Genomic DNA, 20,248 nt, shown 5'->3' with positions numbered 1-20,248 from the left:
TGGTACAAATAGCAATTTTATTTTTTTGTATACATTTTCTAGAGAATACTTCTAATACCAGTTACCTAGTATATTGGTAACCGGAAAATACTACTACAAATTTGTTCATGAAAAACTTTTGCAAAACTTGAAATTTCATGATTTCAGGTTTCGGAAAATAAACACTTTCCAAGAACTGGCATAGTATTTTTGAAAGGATCAAGGTCAAATTTGTTGCCACTGACCCTGAGTGAGGCAGTGTCTGAGATTTTCTTATTATAGGATACATTACATCCATATATAAAAATGAAAACATTGATATGTTCTACTGTAGTTAAACTTTTCATCAGATATTCAGACTAGCAATAATCGCCTCCTTTATAAAAGAAATTGTTAAAAAAGAAATGAGTATTTTCATGAAGGAAGCCATTTGCTCAGCAAGAACCATTTCTCACACCATTGGTGTGAAACTGCAACTCTCAGTCTAACAAAAACAAAGACAAGATCAGAACAGATATGTGTCACTTTCCTAACATTGTTTGGGGGTAGCAGTTACTACCCAACAAAACAGAGACATTGGAATCTAGAATCTGCAAAATCTGAGCTCAAGAAGTTCAACCACCACATCCTCAGTAGTTGCTATTCTGCAGTTTCCTTCTTTTGGGACTCGCAATCTACCTGAAATGTATTCATTTTTAGCATTTGCTTTTTTAGCCCTCAAAAAATATCATTCAAATGCTGTAAGCACCAGGGCTACAGATTAAGGAGGCATGAAGCCTATGTCACTCTGGTTGGGATATCGATTGTCCTGTCTACAATCCGCTGATTTCTGTAATTCCTGTGTTTGTATGGGATTCTCTCCCAGCCCTGCACTACATTTTAGAGTGCCGTCTGTGGAATAGTAATTCTTTTATTGTTTGGGGAAACAAACTTTCACCTCTATCATCTTGATTAATCTTTTGATATGGATTATTTCTTCCAATAGCTATTTATTATCTAAACTGTATTTACACAATAATCCCTTGAGGCTGCAGGATTTGGCCCTGGTTGGCTCAAAATGCAGGAGTACATTGAGGGCAGGAAGCAAAGAAGGTGTGCAGGAGGATTCTGCAGCCCCTTGTAAACCCCCAAACCAACCTCTCCAGCGCAACAGGGCAGGGGAAGAGTTATAAAAGTGTACAGAGGAAGTGAGCGAACTAGACTGAAACATGAAGGGGAAACCTCTCAGTGTACCGGTTGAGGAGTGGGAAATCCCCAGGCCAGGGAGAGGAATAGGGAGCTTCTCTGCTTTTAGTACAGCAGGAGGGGCTGCACTCCCCCTGCATTCTCTTACTTTAGTCCCTAGCTAGCCCTATGGAGCCACAAACCATTTCTAGACCACCAACTCTTATAGTAGAGATACAGCCTATATCATTGTAGCTGCAGATAGGTTGCCCTTGTGCTCCATATTCTGCTCCTGAATTGGAAATGGGGATGGAAGTTTCTTTCCTCATAAAGATGCCTTCCAGCACTTTTATTTAGGCGTTGCATGGGAAAACCAGATTTCATCCCAATCTGTTCATCCCCTCTTCTGTCATTTTCCATTTTTAGTTTAACTACCCAGGAGCAAGAATAAATGGTTTTTCTAGAAAGTCTTTCACACTGTCCATTGTCTTCACTCACTGTCAACCCTGCTGATGTAAATTTCTTTCTATTGATTAATTTTTTAGACTTTAAAACAGAGTGAGAGAAAGCAGAAATCATAGGTTACATTTTAAAACAATCATTTGAAGGAGCCCATGGTCCACCTCATGAGTATGACTCACATCTCAGCCAACAGGATTTAGGAAGCTCACTTTAGTGCAATGAATTCTCAAAAATGTTCAGTCACCCAGTTTAAGCTTTTCTGATTACTTTCTTAAGAAAAAACATGCCAAACCCTATTTCACACACAAAATTTCAATATACTATACACTTCTCACAAAACTACAAGACCCAGAATTAATGCTTTTTACATATCAAAAGGCTATTAAAAAAAAGGACTTAAGGGAAACTGGATGCTCAGGTGACTGGTAATTGGTAAGGCCCTAGCAAATTCACGGCCATGAAAAACACATCACAGACCATGAAATCTAGTCTCCCCGGTGAAATCTGGTCTTCTGTGTACTTTTACCCTATACTATAGGGATTTCATCGGGGAGATGAGCGTTTCTCAAATTGGGGGGCCCCGACGCAAAGGGAGTCATGGGGGGGTTGCAACGTTATTGTAGGGGGGTTGTGGTATTGCCACCCTTCCTTCTGCGCTACCTTCAGAGCTGAGTGGCCAGAAAGCGGTGGCTGCTGGCCAGGTGCTCCACTGTGAAGTCAGCGCCCCATCTGCAGCAGAGCAGAAGTAAAAAGTAGCAATACCATAACATGCCACCCTTATTTTTGCGCTGCCCCTGGCGGTGGCACTGCCTTCATAGCTGAGCTCACAGCCAGCAGCCACTGCTCTCTGGCCACCCAGCTCTGAAGGCAGCACCACTGCCAGCAATAGCGCAAGAGTAAAGGAGGCAATACCGTGACCCCCCCATAATAACCGTGCGATCCCCTCACTATCCCCTTTTGGGTCAGAACCCTACAGTTGCAACACCACGAAATTTCAGATTTAAATATCTGAAATGATTAAATTTACAATTTTTAAACCTCTATGACCGTGAAATTGACCAAAATGGACCATGGACTTGGTAGGGCCCTAGCAATTGGATATGGATACTTTTTTTAAAAAAATCTACACAACTCACAGAGTCCAATTTGACTCATGTTAGTAGGTGACATTTGGCAGTCTCACCAGAAAGATCAAATAAAGTACCTAATAAATAGGTATGGAAACCTTCCTCACTTCTGAGGATGGCCTCTCAGAAATACAGTTGATGCATATTAGTAGTATCCTGGCATGGACCCTAATTCTCCATTGTCATGCACTTTGTGTGTAGAGAGCCATGCATGGCATATACTCTAGAGTTCTGGCATGTAGGTTACTCCACTCTACTTGCTCAATGCCTCACTGTCTACACAGCTATTTATACCCATGCTAGCTGGGGTGCAGAGTCTGTGCTTTATACCCTGCTGTAAGTGTAGACGTGCCCTTAGATTCACCTCTCATTTTGTATTGGCCTGGTGCATGGCAAATGTTATAGGCGACATTATACCTTGAAAAATGAAGGCTATAACAAATAGTATGAAATAAATCATTTCTTCAGCACTTTAGATTGAAAACATTGAGCCCTGTAGGAAGTCAAATTTGTATGATTAATGTTCTGCAATTTAAAAAGTGCTATGAACATTTATTCCTAAAGATCATCATTCTTTGACTACAAGCACCAAAGTGAAGACAGATTATACTGCTTCCAATATAATAAATGCTGGATATAGCTGCTGATATTTATATAATTTTGAATTGAAAAGGTCACATGTTGAATTGGAAATATGACCTTACGTTTATATTAAACAATATTGGACAGCAACTTCTCCCTTCTCTCCTCCCAAGAGAATGCTATTATTAGCTTTTCTTTTTGTAGAGTATTAAACAAATGTCAAGGTTAGTTAAACTCCCATCCAAAACTAATCCTAATCCAATTTAAAATACAGGGTTTGGTAAGTATTTTGTGCACACAGAGACCTAGCATAGACATGAATAAATTGTTTAAGACTATACATTTGTTTAAACAGATGGTATCCATACCACTTTACATTCTGTTGCCAGATAGTTACTATTTAAATTTTTTAAAACAGCTCATCAGAAAAAAAGAAACATTTAATCTGTGTAACATTGAGGTTATACAAATGAAACTTGAAGTTGGAATGTAGCCATTAAGATTCATTATACATAACTGCCAGAGTTAATGCGTTCAAGTCCTGTCCCTAGCTCCCATCCTAAACAACATATCTGTGACCCAAGGAAATCTTGTATTGGCTGAAGGAAATTCTTCCTACTCCAAAAACTGCAGAGGGATTCCGCAGCCATGACTGCTGCAATAGTCTATGTAATAACTAGCGGATACATGTAGCCATAAACACAATGGCCGCACTATGCCCTTCTTTCCCGCTACCCACAGGAGTTCACAGGGAGCCTTTGAAAAATGCAAGTTCTATAGCAGAACAGTACGGCAGACCCATTATTCAGGCTCCTCAAATCCTGCATCAAATGGAACCCCATTAGTTCCAGTCCTCTCAATTGGTACTATGCCAACTTAGAGACCTTTGAGAACCCTGACTAATCAGTGTTGAACCCAAAGCTACCTACCTAAGAAGGGTTCAGAAACAAATTTATTTTCATTGAAGCTGAAAAGGCTACCCCATGTGCAAGAATAGGAATTTTTCTTCCTGGAAAGTATCCACTTGTAAGCATTTCACTGTAATTGTGATTTGGATGGGGTTTGCATTAAGGAAGATGCATGCTACCAAATATTTTTTTAAAGGTAATCTTTAATCATGGAACATTGACCAGTTTGTTAATGGACCAATGACCAAGAAGGTGTTTTTCCACACAGCCCAAATTTTAGCTGATAAATTTTGGAAGAAGTTCACTGATAAAAGCTCAGAGACCAAAGGGATTAAAACCCACACACTCAATAGCTGCCCTTTCTAAGTAACTAGGTTACCAAGTATCAATAGAGTGGTTGGAAATATGTCAAACAATTTTGAGAGATTTACTCAGGGACCACCTAGAAAAGAGTAGTTGCTGAGGGTAGAATAAAACCTCGTGATGTCACACTATTGACAGGGAAAACTATTGCAAACTATTGAATGCTGTGAATTAACATAGAAAAAACGCAACAGTAATAAATTCAGATGTACTGCAGCATAATATATGCTTTGGACCAAGCCTTGTTCTCATTTAATTCAATGGGAGTTTACTCACTGACTTCAACAGGAGCTGAACTGAGTCCTCGGCTCATTTCTCTCCACAGTTGTAGTCATTAGAATTATTTTTGGAAATACTTCATTATTGTTTATAAAATATACGGTAGTACATTTACTAGCATATTATGAAGTCTTATTAATGCAAAACCTCACCATAACACTAAGCAATTATATATTTGCTGAAAAGTGACCACCATTTTTCTGGGCAAATTATACAGTGTGCATTGCAGTAAAGTGCAGATGAGTGAGGATCTAATTGTATATAATTTTTAAAGAATTATTACAGCTGATGAAGAAAACGAAGTTAGATACTGGAGTGAGATCTCGGATCTCAGCACTCATCATATCCCATCCCCCGTCTGTGACCCAAGTTGTTCCTGGGCTCAGATCAAACCACTACTGAGCCCTTGGGTGCAAAGAAACAAAAAAGTGTTTTTATTTGACCTCATTCCTTTTAGGCAGGGGACCACCTGCAGCTACTGAAGTGACAACTGGAGGTGTGGGGTTTGTAGATCCCCATTGCCTCCTCTCACAATAAAAAGGGAGCCTTAGACCTATCTGCAGAGTAGGGCCCTTCCTGTACAATAATAACACTCTTTCTGAACAAGAGAGGTTCAAGCAGCTCCATTACATTGCTGGGACACCCAGGCAGGACTGTAGGTGAGCCAGGCAGGCAATGGGCAAGCCCAGCTGGGTGAGGGTAGGATGGGAGCAGGGTCAGGGGAATGCATTTCATCCACCAACTGATGAGGTGGAGTTTAATAGATAAAGGAAACATATCCTGGGGCAGCATTAACCTTTCCGTGCACCCTCCCCCACCCAGTAAGATGGGAGTCTCATGGGCAGATGCAACTAGGAAAGAAACTGACAGCACAGCTCTATTAGAGCCACATTGCCAGGGAGCCAGGGGCTGGTGGGAGGCCCCACAGACAAAGAGGCAGGTCGCTGTTGCCCAAGATCAAAGTGTTGGTGTCACCAGGCATGGCCCAGTGTTGACGGAGGTGTGGAAAACAACAGTGCCAACGAAGGCTCCCTGTATCAGGCCTCTGCTTGCCCGAACCGCTTCCATGTTTAGACTTTAATTAACCCCACAGGCCAGATGGAAAGAATGGAATGTGTGGCAACTAGTTATCAGTACCAGGAGGCAATTATACAGCCTGCTTGCACCTGGCTGAAGGGAGTGAAACAGAATGACCGGTCAAGAAAAGTTACTAACGAGATAATATGTTCGCTGCCAAGTCTTTATAATGTGCTTGCTGTATGGAAACGCGAGGGGGAGGAGGGGGGGTGAGTAGAGGGAGGGGTAGGTAGTGGGGGGTAATAGAGATGCTTAGCTAAAATCATGTATAAAGAGAGAGAGCTGTATCTGTGTGCAGGATTTGAGATTGCTATGTCTCCCTTGCACCACCTTATTTGGGCTCAAATAAACTTTTTTTTGCTTCTCCACCTTGGTGTGTTTATTGGAAGCGAAGCACACCGGGCAACGAACCACTGTTGCCGTCGCCTCGGGCCTCTGTGCCGGCAACAGTTTTGGCGTCCCTGGGTGGGCTCGAGGCAAAATTGTGCCTTGCCCGGACTCCTCCAATGGCGGCGGACGATGGTCACAGCCGACGCCCAGCGCGCACCGGTGCCTTTACCGGGGGCCTCGGCAGAGACGCGTCAGGCTGACCTTGGAGGACACAACGGTGCAACGCACTCAGATAGTGGAGAAGCAGCTGCGGGCGACGGTGAGGAACCGGTCCTGTGGATAAGGTAGGAACAGTCCAGTGGTGTGGACTTTTGCCTGAGGCTGGGGACGCCCAGCTGTTGTAATTCCCACTAGACGAGAGAGCGTCCTATAGTGGGTCAAGGGCAAGCCCGTGGTATGGGGCAAGGACAGAGTACAGGCAGGGCACGGTGTACACCCTTAGAATGCATTCTGATGAATTGGAAAGTGTTTAAATCAGATCCATTGACTAAAAGTAAACTGAAAAGGTTCTGTACAGTAGACTGGCCTCAGTATCAGCTAGAGAGCCAGGAAAGGTGGCCACCGGAAGGATCACTTAATTACAACACGATCCTTCAATTACTCCTGTTTTGTCAGCGAACAGGTAGCTTCTGAAGCTGTTTGTATGTAGAGCTCTTGTAAAAATCCCTCATCATATGCCCCAGAGCTGCACTGGGAGGAGGACTGTCCGTGGGAATGTCTGTCTCTGTTGGGCTCATGCCATCTGAACTTATTGACTGTGCAGCAAGATAAGATGCATCGTGGTAATAGGAAATAATGGCCTTGGTGTGTGTGTGTGTGTACCAGTGTGAGTGTCCGTTACCGGAAGACGCCCAGACTACCCTGTGAAGCGATTGCTAATGATCAGGAGTATTCTAACGCAAGCCCGGTAACTAGTGGATCTTTAGGAGATCCGACCCACGGTGGGCTGACAGCCTGGCATCGTCCGGCGAGGAAGCTGCCTGGGTCTAGGAATGTGTGAACCCATCTTCCCTCCCCCGCCTTCCTTTCCGTGTGGGCTACTGACAGTCTGATCATCTCACTGGATGCAATCAGAGTACGCGGCGCCGTGTCTCTCAGAGACTAGCCGACGCTCTTTGCTGAAGGGAGGTGTAGGAGAGTCATGGTCATCCCCGTTAGTCTCTCCTGTGTGAGTGTCTTGTAGGGAGAGATCCTTAGTTTATGAGCCGCTAGCGCGGACAGGGCACCCTCTCTGTGTATGTAAGTGGAAAATGGGTAAGGGACAGTCTAAACATTTTACCTCACCCCCTAAGGGTACCCCAGCGTATTATATGTACGTACATTATAGTCCTAAAACCTGCAGGTATTTAGAGAATTGGAATTTTTATATCTAAACAATGTCCATTAGAAGGTACATTCAATCTAAATAAGATCATACATCTCAGAGGAGCTTTTAATCACAAAGAAAAGCCTCTGACACAGTGTGAGCAATTTGTCTAGGAACGGGTTAATTTGAAACTCGGCTAACCCCAGAGATAAGGAGAAAGCTGCTCTGCGTACAAGGTCAAGAATCAGTACAGACTATGTTAAGTACAAAGAAAAACTGCTTTCAGCCCCAGCTGGTTGTGGAAAATAGAGACAGAGGCAAACCAAAGGCAATACAAGTTACAGAACTGAGATTGCATTTGCAAAGCTTAACGGTTCAGTGAGATCCAACAGTTTTTGCAACCCCGAAGCCAGACAGGCAGCTGACCTGAACTGGAATCTCTGAAAGAGATGCCGCAAGAAAGTCCAGGGTGTAAAAGAACAGCCCTCCCAAGAGCGGAAGCATGTTGGAAATTCTGGGAAAAGCTGTATACAGGATAATCTTCCGTCCACCTATTCCCCTTCTCTGAATGTTATATACAGACATGAACAGTCTGGACATGTGTGAGTATTAAAGTGGCTTAAGGCTTGGGGCATTCATGTTCTTCCTGAGTGATGTGGGAGTGTTCAACACTCTCCATTGTTGTTTTATTATTTTTAATGAAGCTTTAAAATTTGGTTATATGGTGTGCTTTCTCTATCCACCCCCCCCCCCACCGTCCTGCAGTGTCAATTTGATCACCTGACATGAGGAATTGATTGGTAACAGAAATTTGTCACAGTTTGGTGAGCAATAGAGAATGGGGGAGCCCTGCAGAATTTACACCATCTATCTGTTTTGCCCTTGTTATTTTATGTTTGCTTTGTTTGGTATTGTTGGTGTTATATGTTGAGGATTGTATGATTAAAGGTGTGCCCACTCTCAGCCGCAGTAAGTCTGAGAACTGGAGGGGGGTTTAGCATTCCTCTCTCGACCCTGGTTGACCGGGAAGGGTGGCAGGTGGATCTACCCCCAGTTGTAGCAGGACTGGGCAATAAAGTGGTTGGAAAAAAGGAAGGACCCGGGTAGTCTTGTAAGTAAAAATGTTTTAGGGAAAAGACCAGAAGGGTGGGGGCAAGTTGAAAAGCCCAGCCTCCTAGCTAAACTGGTTGTGGAATAAGTTGGTACCCATGGAAGCGACGGTTCAGCGAGAAAAGAAGGATCGGGCCCAGGCGGGCAGGCAACAGACAGAGACATTGAAAAACAGGTTGGAACAAGTAAGTGATTTAAGGCAAAGTGCAAAGTTAACTCTATAGTTGCTAAAGGGAACAGCAGTTGAACTTTGTAAGAACACATACAAGAAAATATGGGGTAATTCCCCTGTGTTGTCTGAAATCAATAAAGGTATTTGTGTATTTTAAGTAATAATTGACTGCCCAGAAGGGGCAGACCTCTGTTTTTGTCTTTCAGATAATCAAAGAAAATTAATGCCAGCTGAACAGCATTCAATATACCGTGCATTTACTAATGGAGTAAAGAATTAAGTTTTGTGTTCTATGTTCTGTCTTGTGGTGTTTGTCTTGTGGCCAGAATGGTTGTGTTTAATATTTTCATGGGATGGTCTGGTTTAAAATCAAGTGAAAGGGTTGGATTGAAATGCAGATACTTGTTTTGTTCAACTTAGAATACAAAGTGTTTGGATACATCAGGAAAAATGTGATATACTAAAGTCTAGTACATTTCCTTAAGAGAAAGAAAAACTTTATTGGCCAAATCTGTTAATTGAAAGTTTTTAAATTGATTGTTTAATTGAAGTTATTAAAATTTGCATATTAACAGTCTTTGGAAGCAAGGACATGAAGAGTTAACTCACTCCCCATATTGTGCAAGGGATCCTTCTGGCTACCTCAGACTTCTAGCCAGCGGGCTGGGGATGGTGGGAAGCTATTGGACTAGAGTTTGTATTGAATGAACTCCTCAAAGTGGGTGTGCTTGTCCTGACTTGTTGTTCCAAAGCTCTGTAATAAGGTTAATTTAGTAAAAGGGTATATGTGGCATACATTAAATAATAAGTGTATGTGTTCATTGTTAACAAAAGGTGTATAAATGAAAAGTACAAGTTTCCTTTGTAGGTTAAAAGAAGCCAAAAAGGGGGGCTTAAATATACCCAAGCAGCTGTAAAATCTGCAAAGACACTAATGCAATGTGTTAGGTTTCTTTTCTCACAGGTAAAGAAGCACTATCCGAAGACCCTAGCAGCCCCGCTACTCCTTGGAACCAGAAGACCGGATCAATGTAAAAGACCACCAGCGAAAGACTGCTTTGGCTCCATGCTGGAACGGCCCTTATTAAGTCCTGCTGACTACCAACACCGCTGTGATGTGCCAAAGACTGACTGCCTGGACCCATGATTCTTACTGCAAAAAGACCCCTCCACCTCAGAAGAATTTTCCTACTGATGATTAGCCTATTCCTTTTTCTAGTTCTATTGTGCTTCTGGACAGCAGGGAAAAAGGACAAGGTGACGTGCTGGTTAAACCTCTCCCTTGTCCACGAACAAATCTGCTGTGCCTTTGAATTTTTCTATAAGAAGCAAAACCATTACAGGGTGATGTACTCGTAATCCCTCCCCTGTAGAATGCTGAACTACAACTGTTTCGGGAAAGGAGAAGAAACACTCATTTCACTGACATTGCCAAAGTCCAGGAATTCCTGACCAGAAAGGACATTGAGAACTGACCCTGGTGAAGAAACAAAGAATTACACACTGGCAGGAAGAAACTTGTGGGACTCATGTTTGGGGATGTGGTATTAATTGGATTTTGGGGTTTAATCTACAGGCTGCGCCCTGTGTTTTGGATAAATCTTTCAGTATGTATTGCCCTCCATAATTGGATTTTAAATGACATTGCCTTTATCCAGTTTTCAGATCACTTTTACATACCCAGATTGCTCACAAGGGGCTGCCATTAGATTAGTATAACAGAGAGCCTGGGCTATTTCCTCTGGAAAAAAAAAAGAGGGACCTGAAAGCCAAGAAAATGATGAGAAATTGGGCCAACTAGAAAAGGCCACTAGACTTATTTTTGAAGCTCAGCTATCTTAAGTATAGGCTGGAGTTGGTGAGTTACATGTCATTTTCACCATTAGTCCTATGACCCAGAAGTTACTGACAGAGATGGTATTAAATATCACTGAGGCTGGGAAGGCATTGCAGTGGGATCTAGTATGTTTAGAAATTTCAGGATTTCCTCAATGACCAGCTGATGGCCATTTGGAGTGATCTTGAGCACCAGACTTGACCCACTGCCCTTACAGACGCATCAGGAGTACCATCTGATCTGTGGTCATGAAGACATACTTGGACACTTTCTGGGTGGAAGTGTGTACATTTACAGTGCTCCTTCCAAGCATTTGGACCGGTTAGGGTGGGTGTGGGCTCCCACATACCGAATCCTGCTGGGTCCATGGGGAGCATGCATATGGGACTGAATTATTCACCGAGACATCTGGGAAATTAAACCACTTGGTATACCTACCTGATTTATAGTCAGTGCCCCAATCCCTTAGTTGTTAAATGAACATTCCACTCTTTTGTCCATGCGTTCATTCTTGGGTTGGGGGTGACTAAGCTCAAAAGAGCAGTTGTACATATTTCTGCAAAGCTTCATTGCTTTTTGTCTTTAAAGTTTGAGAAAACTCAGCCAAAAGTTTGTTGAGTATTCTCAAAGGGGGGAGTTGTTGGTGTCACCAGGCATGGCCCAGTGTTGACAGAGGGGTGGAAAACAACAGTGCCAACGAAGGCTCCCTGTATCAGGCCTCTGCTTGCCCGAACCGCTTCCATGTTTAGACTTTAATTAACCCCACAGGCCAGATGGAAAGAATGGAATGTGTGGCAACTAGTTATCAGTACCAGGAGGCAATTATATAGCCTGCTTGCACCTGGCTGAAGGGAGTGAAACAGAATGACCGGTCAAGAAAAGTTACTAACGAGATAATATGTTTGCTGCCAAGTCTTTATAATGTGCTTGCTATATGGGAACGCGAGGGGGAGGAGGGGGGGTGAGTAGAGGGAGGGGTAGGTAGTGGGGGGTAATAGAGATGCTTAGCTAAAATCATGTATAAAGAGAGAGAGCTGTTTGTATCTGTGTGCAGGATTTGAGATTGCTATGTCTCCCTTGCACCACCTTATTTGGGCTCAAATAAACTTTTTTTTGCTTCTCCACCTTGGTGTGTTTATTGGAAGCGAAGCACACCGGGCAACGAACCACTGTTGCTGTCGCCTCGGGCCTCTGTGCCGGCAACAAAAGCAGATCCCAGAAGATCTAGGAGGTTCTCCTCAGCAGGACACCTGGAAGAAACTATGGAGGACAAGCTTGTGGAGATTTCCTTCCCCAAGCCTTTTCCTCTGGGTTTTAACTATACGAGGGGACAGGGCATTAGCCCTGTCATTCCAGCTGTGACAATCTGCCAGTGAAGTCAGTGTGAGCAGGGTCAGGCTCTGGCTCTACATTTGGAAGTTCCTAGCTCTTCATAGCAGTACCGGGCAAGCTCCTAGTCAGGAGGATCATGTTATTTAATCTATTTCCATGCAAGTGTGCATTTTGTAAGAGATTTCACAGATCTCATTTGAACAGATCCCTATGCTGCTAAATGTAATCCCTTTTACTGGATATTGGCACTGTATATCTGTAAAGACCTCACAGGTGAGGTTTTCAATTCTTTTTAAAAATTAGATATTGCCTGGTGTCAGCAAGATCTCCGATTACCATCTTAATAACCACAGGCATTTGAATGTCAGGCATTTGATTCCAGCTGCTATGATCTTTCGTACAACTGTGAGCAACATTCCCCTGGAAAGGAAATGGTGATTTCAGAAAAGACATGCCTCTCCAGGGAGGACTTGGTGACCAGACTAAAGTCATGATCTCACAGACATCAATTAAACAATACTGTTTAGCACTGGCATAGCAATTTTCAAGAACAAGGTACTTTATAAACTTTGCTAACAATATTAATTTGTTAAAAATAACTTGTCATAATGAACTACGCCATTTGTAATCATTCAAAGAGTCTTGTTTAAGACCAATTAAAGTATTTTCTAAAGTCAGTTTTAACTATGCATAAATTAATTCTGGTTTATTCTACAGTTTTTAGATGAGAAAGTTGTAAGTGACTTTATATGATCCTTAGTTTTATAGGCTGTACATACAGTTCTATGAATAGAGAAGGTTAACCTAAGTGACAACATTTTGAGCCTGATTCAAAGCCCACTTAAGTCTTTCAACTGACTTCACTGTGCTCTAAATCAGGTCCTTTGAAGTGCATTATACTGGATTTTGTATTGCCTTTGTTATACACTATTTCACAATATTCAATAATCCACACTAGATCTCCCATTCATCTGAGTGATTTAGTGATGTTCTGTTATAGTTAAATTCTTCACAGACCCTCACAGGTAACAGGATGCCTGGGGTAACCTGTTCATTCCCCTTAGGGCTTGCTCCCCTTTTCCCTTCCAGAGGTGAGTCTGAATAAGCTTAGATAGTGGCTGGCATAACAGAGGAGCAAAACACACAAACCAGTGTGCAAAGGTGAAAATCAAAGCTGGGTGCCCACTACTTTAATTTACCAACGTATGAGGTGCAATTTACATGTTGAGAAGCTGTATGATGGTGTAAGTGGGTGTAAACACTTTAGGAGTCGGGGGATCTAAGTCTAAGTGACAGCATCTTCTACATCAATTTGATCCAGAGAATGGTTTATGCAAAACATTGCTAGACTGGTTTATTCAGAACAATGCTAATTGACAGGTGCCGTCTGCACCAGTTAACCTGGAAAGGTTAATTACAAATTGCCAGAGGTTGATGATAAAAATAAGAGAACAGGAGAGTTAAAGCAACTGTAAGTAAGTAAAAACAGAGAAGAGAGGGAAACCGCTTGCTAACGTTATCCAGAATGATGCTACATCTTCTGTATATTACCGTGTCTAATGGGCCTATTTGGATTTTGTGCTTATTGGATTTTGTGCTTTAATCATTTGTTGGTGACATGATATACTCCTCCCACAAAACAGAAATGAAAAAAAATTACATTAGTACTCCAGGGCCAAACTACTCTCAGTTACACTACTACACCACCACAGAAATCAGATTTTTTTTCAGCATCTAAACGGTGACTAAAATACCAGGGGTGCCAACTGTCAAGATTTTACTGAAAGTCTCTGGTGGTTCTCTTAACATCCCAGCTCCTAGAGGCAAATTATGTCAAAATCTCATCTTTCATTTGAAAAATAAAAGTAAGCTTCCAACCCTCAAGATTGTGAGGAAAAGCCTGAAAACATGACCAATGAGTAACCTTCAGGCTCTGAAACCAGAAGCCAAAACCCTTCAAATAATAATAATAATAAAAAAAAGTCTCATAATTTGTGGCCTGACTCATGATTTTTGAATGCTTGGGGTTGGCAACATTGAAACCCACACACTTAAACCAGACCTCAAGGAGGATGCTACATGGAAGAGCTATTCATCAGTGTCCAGAGTGTATGTACAGCTATGCAAAGATCTGGTGGTAGTGGTGCTGGATGACATTAAATTTCCCTAGAGTTCCTACTCAGCACAGTTTAATCCAGTGACTAGTCCTGGAAAGGCACGCAAACAAGGACATAATAGATGAATGAGCATATTTCAAGGACTAAACAAATAAGTAGCATTTAACTTTTCTCCATAGTAAATGGCACACAACAGAAAACCTGCATTTGAATCAGATGACCTGTTACAGATTATGCCCTCTACAGCAACTTGTCTATGAATAGGAGTAGATGTCTTGCACACAATCCTATGTAATAGTGTCAGCACAGAGCTATAGATTTTTTTTCATCCTGAACAACATACACCACACCACTACGAAGCACAGGACCGCAATTCAGTCAGTGGGGTACTATAACAAAACAGACAGTAGACTTGAAATTCTATTTGCTCAGCTGACAGGACTGCAACTGTTTCAAGTTAATCAGTGATACAAAGTATCCAAAGCAGATCTGCAAGCTGAGCTGAGAATAGGTTCTGCACACATTTCAGGCTGGATGCAAGTCTCCTGGGTTGATGCTGGACTATCTTCCAATTTTGTAATTCTTGGGTTTACCAATACTGCCACTCAGAGTGCTACTTCCGATACTGTTGCATCACCTCTCTGTCTTGTCCTGCCTCACAGAAGGCTAATTCATTCAGTCAGACAACCATTTATTGAATGTGATTTTTAAGTCTCTTGTCATTGTGGTATATCAAAGCTCTATCCCATGGACCAATCCTGGTCATTTCACCTTTGCATCAATACTGATTCTGACACTGCCTATTAAAAGGTGTTCCCGGCCCCTGAAATGAACCAATAGTTAAGGCTGTAAGAAAGTTTTGATTTTTTTGGTTCACAGCCACAGTTTGTTATAGTTGCAGTTTGTGTGTGGTCAGTTCAAGCACCATAACAAAAAATTAAAACCAAAACTTGAGTGGTGTTGCAATGCCACTCACTCATATTTGTCTTGGTTGCCCCTCCACAACAATGGAGGGGGATCTGGGCCAAATTTCAGTGAGTGACATTGCAACCTAGTACATGGTGTTGGAACATCACTCACATCTGCAACTGTAAAAAAGTTGTGTTATGTGTGAAAAGTTGCAGTTTCCACAACAAAATTGCAACCTTCTTACAACCTTAGCAATAGTCCTGTTTTGAAATGCCATGTCCAGGCTACAGCAGTAGTGCTAGCCCTTCTGAGATCACTTAAAGCCTGGCTCTGCAATATAATTGTGAGCAGTTTCCCAGTGTTTGACTGAGGTCACTGGAGGAATCCATGTCCCACAAACACAGTACCAAACCCTCAGGTCTGGATTGCAACTTTCCAAGAAAATGACAGGGGAGGGTGGGAGGAGCTCTTCAATGGTCTTCTAAATGAGAGACTCTTCAAGAAGGGTGGAGGGCTTTGCCCCCACTTGCAAGATACGTTGCAGATCCCTTGTGATTTGTGGGATAGGAGGCCAAAGTGCAGGAGCCAATGGCCTCTTGGTCTATGGCCCCTCCCACCTCCAATCTTCCTGGGTGCACAGCTCCAGTGGAGCCATGCTACAAAGGCTATCGGTGCCCTTCAGAGAGAACCCGTCCATAAAAGGTGTTTCCACTACATGGCGGGGCACTGCAGGAAAAGTAAACTCCAGACATGATCTCCATGGAGCTGGTGAAGAGACTATATGGTCATTCCCAATTCCAACCTGAGCATGGCCATTCTCCACCTTAGTCCATCCTAGCCCCTACACAGATCTCAGTACGAGAGATCCCTCTGCGGGGACTCAGAAAGCACAGAAATAGTTCCACACAGATGACTGATCTCAGAGACATGAACTGGGCCATAGGTTTTAATCAATCAAAACTCCCACTGATTTAATTAAAAATGGAGTAAAGATTTTAGGTTTCGGCCAAGTTTCTTTATAAGTACTATTTAAAATACCCTCAAGCAAAAAGGTACATCCTTCAGCTACATCACTGGCAATGCTTTGCTAATTCATTCATTAAGTAATATTAGACTGAAAATTGCGAGTCAGCAACAGAACAGGAAATTTGCAAAATAGAGAGCTAGTTTTTAATATGGAAAGATTTTTCCAGTTTAATTAAATACTAAAATAAGGAAACTCATCTTTGTGCTTAATATTTTGTTTGGGGGGGGGGGGGGAAGGAGACCTCTTCACTTTTGCATTACTGCAGTGGATAGCTGGGGGGGGGGGTAAGAGGGCTAGCTCAGTGGTTTGAGCATTGACCTGCTAAACCCTGGGTTGTGAGTTCAATCCTTGAGGAGGCTACTTAGGGATCTGGGGCAAAAATTGGTCCTGCTAGTGAAGGCAGGGGGCTGGACTCAATGACCTTTCAAGGTCCCTTCCAGTTCTAGGAGATTGGTATATCTCCAATTATTACCTTTATTACCTTATTAACAACTTGTTCAGCAGCACCTCAACATACGGAACAAATTTAATTTGACAATACCTTGTAGGAAGTTCAGCAGATTTCTGGCAGCATTAATTTGGGTAACTTGAGCAGATTTTCACCTTCCTTTGAGGCTGGAATTGGCTGGGATCACTGCATTTAGTTTCCTTGTATCCTCTGGAAGCTAGGAGCAAATGAAAAAAAATTGCTGAACTTTGCCTCACAGAATCATAGAAATGTAGGACTGGAAGGGATATCAATAAATCATCTAGTCCAGTCCCCTGCACTGAAGCAGGACTAAATATTATCTCCACCCATCCCTGACAGGTGTTTGTCTAATCTGTTCTTTACAATCTCCAATGACAAGATTCTACAACCTCACTAAGTAATTTGTTCCAGTGCTCAAATACCCTTAAAGTTAGAAAGTTTTTTCCTAATGTCTAAACTAAATCTCCCTCGCTGCAATGTAATCCTATTAGTTCTTGTCCTGTCCTCAGTGGTTAAGGAGAAGACTGTATCCCCCTCCTCTTTGTAACAACCTTTTAAGTACTTGAAGACTGTTATGTCCCCCCTCAGTCTATTCTTCCCCACACTAAACAAACCCAATTTTTTCCATCTTTCCTTGTAGGTCATGTTTTCTAGACCTTTCATCATCATTTTCATCGCTCTTCTCTGGACTCTCTCCAGTTTGTCCATCTCTCTCCTGAAGTGTGGTGTGTAAAACTCAACCCAATACTCCTGCTGAGGCCTTATCAGCACGGAATAGAGCGGAAGAATTACTCCTCCTGTCTTGCTTACAACACTCCTGCTAATACATCCCAGAATGATGATTGCTTCTTTTGCAACATTACATTATTGACTCTCATTTAGTTGATTGCCTAAGAAGGAGTACTGCAGAAAAGGATCTGCAGGTTATAGTCAGTCATTTCCTATTTTGTATTTGTGTAATTGATTATTCCTTCTTAAGACTAGTATTTCGCATTTACCCATATAAATAGAATGAAATTAATTTCAGACCATTTCTCCAGTTTGCCAAGAACATTTTGAATTTTAATCCTGTCCTCCAAAGTGCTTACAACCACTCCAAGTGTGGTATCATCTGCTAACTTTATAAGTGTACTCTCTATGCCATTATCCAAATCGTTCACAAAGATATTAAAACAGACCCAGATCCAGGACAGATCCCTGTGGGACCCACTCCATATGCCCTTCCAGCGACTCTGAACTATTTATGACTGCTGTAGCTAAACATTTTAGCACGAGGAGCGAGCAAGCATATTTGCACCCCTTACTAAAGCCCTGCACAGGACTATTCTTTTAATCCCGCTCCCATCCCGTCCCATAATACCCACTCCCACCTGCTCCCACATTGTTTATTTAATTCTTATGCACTCCCACTATCATGGAAGCAGGTCTTTCAGAGCTGGGCAGCTGGAGAGCAGCAGCTGCAGGCCGGGTGCCCAGTTCTGAACGCAGCACCACCACTGCCAGCAGCAGCACAGAAGTAAGTGTGGCAATACCAGGCCTGCTGCAGGACGCTACCCCCTACTGTTTTTTCATCATTTTTCCATCCCATTCTTCCGCAGCCCCCAGCTTTACACCCTGGGTGGCTGCCCCGCTTGCCCCACCCTGGTTATGATCCTGTCATTTATAAGTATTCTGAGTATGGTTTTCCAACCAGCTGTGCACTCACCTTACAGCTAGGCTACATTTCCCTAGTTTGTATGAGAAGTTCATGTGAGACAGTATCAAAAGCCTTACTTAAAGTTGAGCTATATCACATCTACCACTTCCCCACCCCTTCCACAAGGCCTGTTACCCTGTCAAAAAGGCTATTAGGTTGATTTGAAGATTTGTTCTTGTTGACTAAATCCATGCTATTACTTATCAGCATCTTATCTTCTATGAGCTTACAACTTGACAGTTTGATTATTTGCTCCACTATCTTTCTTGGTACCAAAGTTAAAATGACTGGTCTACAATTTCCTAATTGTCCTTATTAGCTTTTTATGGAGGAGAGTGGTTGGCGCCTTATGCTCCACAGGGAGTGAAGAAGAAGCAGCAGCAGCTTTTTATAGATGGACTTCTTCCAGTAGACCCGAATCTCTCCCACCCTCCATGATTTCTCAAAGATAATCGCTAATGGCTCAGACCTCTTGTCAGCTAGGTCCTTAAATATTCTAGGACAGTGGTTTACAACTAGGGGTCTGTGGACTATGTCTAAGGGGTCCGAAAAAGGTTGTCATTACCATAGAACAGTGGTTTACAATCCGTGGTCTGTGGACCACTAGGATGCATTTTGTCAGGCCCTAACGACTTGAAAACATCTAACTTGTCAACGTAAATCTTAACTTGTTCTTTCCCTATTTTAACCTCAGATCCTATCCCTTTTACAGTGATGTTCACTATGTTAGTTCTCCACTCACTGCTAACCTTTTTGGTAAAAATTTGAGGGGGAGGGGAAAAAAGAGACATTTAACACTTTGGTCATTGCAGAGTTCTCTATTATTGTCTTTCCTGCCTCATCAAGTAATGGGCCAACCTTGTCCTTGGTCCTCCATGTCTGGCAAACTAACAGCTTTTAGCTACTTAAAAAGTAATTTGTTCCTTTTTAGTCACAAACCCTTTTTGCTTTTGTAAACTACCAATAACAGCTGAGCTTTTATTTATTTTGAGTCCATTACATAACCACATTTGTTGTCATTTGGTATCTCTCCTACACAAAAGCTGCTCAGGACCTCTAGCACCATTTAGGAAATCTTTTACCTTTTTTGTGAATTGTGGTAACAGCATTTGTTTATTCTGAGTCAATGACAGCATTTGTAAACAAAAAACACCAATTTAACATTTTTCCCCACTGATTCAAGAAAAAGAATCACATGCTTTCAAGCCCTTTTTTCTTCCCATTTTGTGGATCTGCTGCTAGAGATGGAGCAGAGTCTGAGCCTACATCTTGGATGTTCACTCAGAGGATACTGCAATACAGAAATTAACTTGCAGCTGGCCCGTGCCAGCTGACTCAGGTTTGCGAGGCTCGGGCCGAGAGGCTGTTTATTTGTGGTGCAGACATTCAGGCTTGGGCTGAAGCCTGGGCTCTAGGACCTTGCTAGGGGAAAGGTCCCAAGAGCTTAAGCTGCAGCCAGAGCCCAAGCATCTACACCGCAATTAAACAGCCCCTTAGCCTGAGCCCTGCAAGTCTGAGCCAGCTGGTATGAGCCAGCTGTGGGTGTCTAATTGCAGTGTACACATATCCAGAGAGGCTGACCTGCATCCTCCAGTCAGCCCCCATCCACCTGACCAGAACAGCAAGATAAGGGCTCATGAGCCAGTAAACAAGGAGTATATCTTGTATGTGGGAGAGAGCAATTATGTTGGCAGCATTTTACCACTCACCTACGTAGACTGGTATCACTAGCTGAATGCAGCAACATGTAGGCAGATTAACTAAATGGAGCTTATATCCCTTATGGAGGCTCCCCACACTACAAATAATAATGTTTAGTTACTTTTTCTGCATCACCCTATTGCATGTTAATTTTGGGGAAGGGAATATTGTTTCCTTTGGTTGGGGTATTGCAAAATTATGTGTATGAAGAATAATCTAAACTGAGAATTGATATAGCACT

At 42.5% G+C, this 20,248-nt stretch overlaps 1 protein-coding gene across 4 annotated transcripts in view; it reads right to left on the bottom strand.

The window, feature by feature from the left end:
* Positions 1-20,248, bottom strand: part of KLHL32 (kelch like family member 32) — a 186,987-nt gene that overhangs the window by 155,312 nt on the left and 11,427 nt on the right. For all 4 annotated transcript variants that reach the window (XM_045010668.1, XM_045010670.1, XR_006578212.1 and 1 more), the window contains exon 2: positions 16,683-16,806. The gene's annotated coding sequence lies outside the window, so the exon portion shown is untranslated. The remainder of the gene's footprint in view (positions 1-16,682; positions 16,807-20,248) is intronic.

The sequence above is a fragment of the Mauremys mutica genome, chromosome 3 (assembly GCF_020497125.1).
Source record: "Mauremys mutica isolate MM-2020 ecotype Southern chromosome 3, ASM2049712v1, whole genome shotgun sequence".
NCBI lineage: Eukaryota > Metazoa > Chordata > Testudines > Geoemydidae > Mauremys > Mauremys mutica.
The sequence above is the reverse complement of the archived record's forward strand: the minus strand, read 5'-3'. Positions and strand labels throughout refer to the sequence as shown.